The following is a 6,000-nucleotide window of genomic DNA, read 5'->3' on the forward strand; positions in this document are numbered from 1 at the left end:
AACATTAATGGATACAAATGTCAAGCTCTGTAAAAGTTGTGTGTATCTTTCTAGAACCTATCACTGCTCCAAGGTAGTAAGATAGTATAACATCATGTGCATTCTGGTGTTAGTTTATTTTATTTCGGTGTACACACGAGCTGTGTACACCGAGGCAGGGGGAATTGCACACCAGCCTCCTATTATCATGACTGCTGTGCTTCCTTCAGTAGATGTTATGCCCGATTGGTGTGGCTACAAATAATGCAGCCGGTATAGTAGCAACAGGGCTCAGGGGTCTCCACACTGTAATTTCTTTTTCCAGGTTTCCCTTCTCTATATATTGTTTATTTTGAGCCATTATGTCCATGTTTTCTTCTTACTCTGGTCATCCTTCATTTTACTAAGCTCTCTTTTAGCAATTTCCTCATCCCCATTCCTCTACATTTGCCCTCTTTTGTCCCCCCTGTTCTACCAAGGGGTAATACTTTAGTGTACAGTTAATTAAAACCATTACAAACCGTCATCAATAACAAGCATTGGAAATGCAATAGGTCTCGCACCATTAGAGTTAGTGCTTTTAGAATTGTTTATGGGTTTTTTTGTAAATGTTTAGCATTTTTGTTTCCTGTAGCCAATGCTAAAGAATTACAAATAAAAAAAGCCATAAACATTTCTTAAAGCTCTAACTGAAATGGTCTGAGACCTATTGCACTGTGTGAGGGTGAGGGGTTGAGGGTGAGTGAGGGTGAGGGTGGGTGAGGGTGAGTGAGGGTGAGGGGTTGAGGGTGAGTGAGGGTGAGGGGTTGAGGCTGAGTGAGAGTGAGGGTGAGTGAGGGTGAGGGTGAGGGTGAGGGGTTGAGTGAGGGTGAGGGTGAGTGAGGTGTTGAGGGTGAGTGAGGGTGAGTTAGGGTGAGGGGTTGAGGGTGAGTGAGAGTAGTTGAGGGTGAGTGAGAGTGAGGGTGAGTGAGGGGTTGAGGGTGAAGGTTTGAGGGTGAGGGTGAGGGGTTGAGGGTGAGTGAGGGTGAGGGGTTGAGGGAGGGTGAGTGTGGGTGAGGGTGAGTGAGAGTGAGGGTGAGGGTGAGGAGTTGAGGGTGAGTGAGGGTGAGGACCTGGACCTGGGAAACCTGGCAGCTCTGGACAATATGTCTTTGAAAGTTGTATTCATTATATCTATAGTGACCCTTTGCAATACCTATCTAAACAAAAATCCTTCTAATGGCATTGCCTACTGTTACACTATGAAACTAATACTGTCTGAGCACCTGGCGTCTGGATCTTCTTCAGGACTGAAAGGAGCACCTGGGGAATAATTCTGAAAGTGGGTGTAAAAATGTGGAGTTGTAAATTATGTGCTACTAGTGTGAAAAGGTGAACACTACCTACTATGTATGAAAACGACGGGTAACCTCCGCAGGTCAATCCAAATGGTGGGCCTGTGGAGGCTCCTTTGGGGAGAGAGGTAACAGTCACACGTCTGCTGGTATGTCCTTGCCAGCATAGACAGGGTTACTCAATAGCGGGCCCATTGGTACTTACTTACTTACATGGAAGAGTAACAATTGCAGCACAGTTTGCTTGCAAATTGTGGGAAGATAATTCCAACGGTTCTGTAATGAAAGAAGGGGGGGAGGTGCCTGTCATTAAGACATCCAGAATGGAAACTTTGGATTAATTAAACCATAAACATGGAACAGTGGAACTAAGAACCGTCCGCCTAGCAATACCATGGTCACCATGCTTGTGACTGGAGGGCCAAGATGTGAGAGGTCTGGGCGGTTACACAGGTGAGTGCTCGTGTCATGCTATGCAACCCGGTAATTTTTCCGGGATGCCGGCAATGACGGCATTGGTGAAAGTTATGGGTAATATCATGCCCAGAGGAGTCACTGTAAACGTTAGGGCAAGTAACAAATAGAGCCCAGGTGTTAATCAGGTCAGGCTCCGCAGGCCTGGATTTATGTACAACTGCGGACCTGGGAGCTTGGTGAGACTAAATTCAAAGGCTGTCAAAAACAACCCGGGTCGGTAACATAGTAAAAAAAGCTCGGAGCGGAAATGCCTGTGCCGCTGGAGTCAGCTTAAAGCAGTCGAGAACGACATTACTAAACAACACAAGTTTGGCCGTCTATTCTGAGATGCGATTAAGTAAAGGAAATGTGGTTGCGCCTGAGTCGCTTGGAAGACTGTGAAAAAGCGGAGACTCGCTCTCCTGAGTAACAAGACGGAGGGAAGAGAGGGGAGGGGGGAGGAGAAATGCGACACGGCGGGAAGGGGAGGGGGCGGAGCGGGTAAAATAAACAAACAAGACGGAGGGAAGAGAGGGGAGGGGGGAGGAGAAATGCGACACGGCGGGAAGGGGAGGGGGCGGAGCGGGTAAAACAAGACGGACGTGCACGCGCTTTTAAGCTCAATGCGCATGCGCATTGAGCTTAAAAGTCACGGGCACTGCAAGGAATCGCCACGATTCCTTGCAGTGGATAAAGAGTGGATAAGCCCCCATAGTCTCGCTTGCTCGATGCGCATGCGCATCGACAGGCGAGACCTAAAAACAGTTTTGTGTATCTATAGCAGCCATAAACAATTACGATAATACTGTGGTAGGATGTAAGAAAAACTGTGATTAAAAGATGCTGAAGCTAAAACTATTTAAATACAGGCAGTATGTAAAGTTGGCCCAAAAACTGGCTCAGTTCTATCATACCATTGAAAAACTGTGCATGGTTGGGCTAACTTACATTCCCATTCAAATTCATTTAATTATTGCAGTCCACAATCTGCCTGGGTAACAAGAAGTTATCCTCCACGTAAGCTTGTGCTTTGTAGCAATAAAGCTCAATGGACACCAGAATGTCAGTTGGGCCCTCGTTGCCATCCGATTATTTTGGCTCTAAGGGTACAAGTGTTGCACTGGGTTCCGTCAGTCCTTCCTGCTTTTTCGCTAATGTGAGTGCTGTGCCTTCTTCATGCAGGTTGTGGCGCTGGTTTCTGCTCTACAGCCAAGCCAATTTGACTTTTTCTGTTTGTTCTTTCATTTTGTTAAGATGGGCATCTACGACTTCAAGGTAATTTACCAGTCGGCAGCTCAATTGGACTTCATTACCGGAGAAGCATGTCAGCACTGCTTGCCTGCATGACCTTATCCGTTTTTTGTTGAATAGTGGTCTCAAAAGGCTGGGGCAATCTTGTAGCAGATTCTTACAGATGGTGATGAGGTGTATGATGTTTTCTACGCTGTTGCCACAAAGGCGGCACTTTGCTGGCGTTGAAGGACGCAGCCAAGGGGCCAAGTGGTTTACAGAGGGCAACAGTCCTAGGCGAAATCTCAAAACTTCTCTTGTCTTTTTGGTGAAGCTGGTCTGAAAATATGTTTGGGGCCTGAGTTTGGTGTAAGATTGTATGGTCAGCCAGCCATGTGCTCGCTCCGCCAGTAAGGCTTTGTCCTGTAAGAGAGATTCTTTTTTAACGATGTTATTTACTGCTTTTTTTAAGCCCGCCAAGGGCCCTTGCAGATTCCATAGTTGACGCAACCCCAGGTGTTTTATTGCGTCCTCCAGGTAAAGCCTTGCAGGGCAGTTTTCTTTAGTTTGCACTTCCTTCCAAAGGAGAGCGTAGGGTGTATTTGCTTCTTCCCTGCTTATTTTGTACCAGCTTTTTAAATATACTCCTTTGCGAGCCCAAATTCGAGCCTAATCTGCGCGGGTGATGTGTACCTCAGCAAGCCAAGGATCATGCGCAATGCTCTTGTTACTGTACCATCTACCGTTTCAGAGTCCCTTCCTCTCATCGCTTCGCTTCCGTAGGTGATAGATGGAATCAGTTTTGCCTGAATCACCTTTATTAGGCCACCTTTATTAGAGGGAAGAGTGGTCCAGTGTCTTATTTTTTAGGTTTCTTAAAAATACTGCAGTCATTAATCCTCTCTTTTGTATTTCCTCGCAATGTGGCAGGAGCTGTATACACCGAGGCAGGGGAAATTGCACACCAGCCTCCTATTATCATGACTGTTGTGCTTCCTTCAGTAGATGTCATGCCTGAGTGGTGTGGCTACAAATAATGCAACCGGTGTAGTGGCAACAGGGCTCAGGGGTCTCCACACTGTAATTTCTTTTTCCAGGTTTTCCTTCTCTATATATTGTTTATTTTGAGCCATTATGTCCATGTTCTCTTCGTACTCTGGACATCCCTCATTTTACTAGGCTCTCTTTTAGCAATTTCCTCATCCCCATTCCTCTACATTTGCCCTCTTTTGTCCCCCCTGTTCTGAACTCTCGTGCTCCGTTCTCCTCTACTTATTATCATTCCTATCTCTTTGCTATTGTTTTCTGCTTTCCTTTTCCCTTCTTCCCTGTTCTCGCCACTCATTTTACTTTTCTCTGAGCATTCTCCTTTCCCCATCATTCTGCCCCTGCTGTTGTGTTTCCTAAATACTTGCTATCCTTTTCCCCTTGTCTCATCTTCTGTTTTCACTCACCTTTCCCCAACATCTCTCCCTATTTTGCCATTCTACTGTAATTTCCACATTTTCTTCATTCTCTTTCGACCGCTCCATGTCATCTCGAATTCTGTTGTCAAATTCTTTCCCCCTTCTCTACGTATTCTTTCCTTCTGAACTCTTCCATTTTCATCACTGTGCATTCTATATTTTTTACATTTTTTTTCTTCGTTGTCATTATTTTCTTCTTACTCGTGCCTGTCTCTCCCCATTTCCTTCTCCAATGTTGTTTCTTATGTTTCTTCCTATGTATTCCTCAGTCCTACGTTTTGTCTTTTTCATTAGTTATATCCTCTCTCCTGGTCTATTTGCGCTCATTGTTCTGTCTTATTTCTCTCTTCTGATCCCTTTCTCTCAATTTTACAATGCACCTATTTCTGCACTCTCCTTTTTCTCTTCCAGTTTCTTCTCTCTCCCCTATTTTCTATTTTTCCTTACTTATCTTTCTGTAATACTGTCTTCACTTTCTCTCCATCCTCACTCTCCCTACTATCCTCTTTCACCACCTGACCTGTTTTTAAAACCATCCCATCCTCTCCACTTTATTTTCTTGTGAACCCCACTTGCCCATCTCTCCCTTTTGTCTTTTTTCTTCTCTGTCCAATTATCCCTTCTGTTAGCCGCTCACTCTTCTGTCTTCTCCTTTTTTGTTCTTTCCTTCTACCCCTACCAATAATTTCACATCTCCAGCCTCCATTGCCTTACCGGACGATCTCTTCCACTGCCTCTGTTAATTTTCTGTTGCAAAAGATTCAAACTTATTATGCGATTCAACAGATGAAAAGTGTTTACCTTGTCCCACACTAATCCACATAAAAAAGGTGCTTTTATGCATTAAGTGTTAGTGTTCCATTTATAGAAGATGCTTATGTTGTATATCAGACCATCGAATATTCCTGACCTATTCTCTCCATATCACATCAGCATTCCAAAAGACTGACCGGTTGTATGTCACTATGTAAAGGTTTACAGTATTAACATAAAGTAATAATATATCCGCTACCTCAACCTAACCACTAGATTACAGAGTAAGTATGTATTTACTATTTGTGTCTCAACAGCTACCTACCTATACTTACCCTGCAATGTAGTTGCTAGGTCGATTTAGTGGATGCAATTTTGTTGTGCGGTGTAACCCTTGCTGCTAGGTGCACCGTGTTCCAGCTTCAATTAGGGATCGATAATCAATAACAACACATATACTGGCCCATACTTCATTTACCCAGCTCAAGACGTGAAATACCTGTAATAACGCCGAGATTCAAGTTTGAATATAAATCAGTTCTTCTTAATACTGGCTCATATTCGTCACTCTAAATACATAACTGAACCTATATATATCAACTCTTTCTTCCGGTCGATGGACCTAAAGTTGAGAAGTTGATGGTAATAATTAGTACTATCTATCTATTTATTTGCTAAATAATCACAAACTCAGTGTAAAGTTAATAATGTTTATCGAGAAATACTGTGAAGATAAAATGCTCATAATGTACGAGTACAAAGAATTATTCACGGTGAGAGAG

The sequence above is a fragment of the Lissotriton vulgaris genome, chromosome 7, assembly GCF_964263255.1.
Source record: "Lissotriton vulgaris chromosome 7, aLisVul1.2, whole genome shotgun sequence".
NCBI lineage: Eukaryota > Metazoa > Chordata > Amphibia > Caudata > Salamandridae > Lissotriton > Lissotriton vulgaris.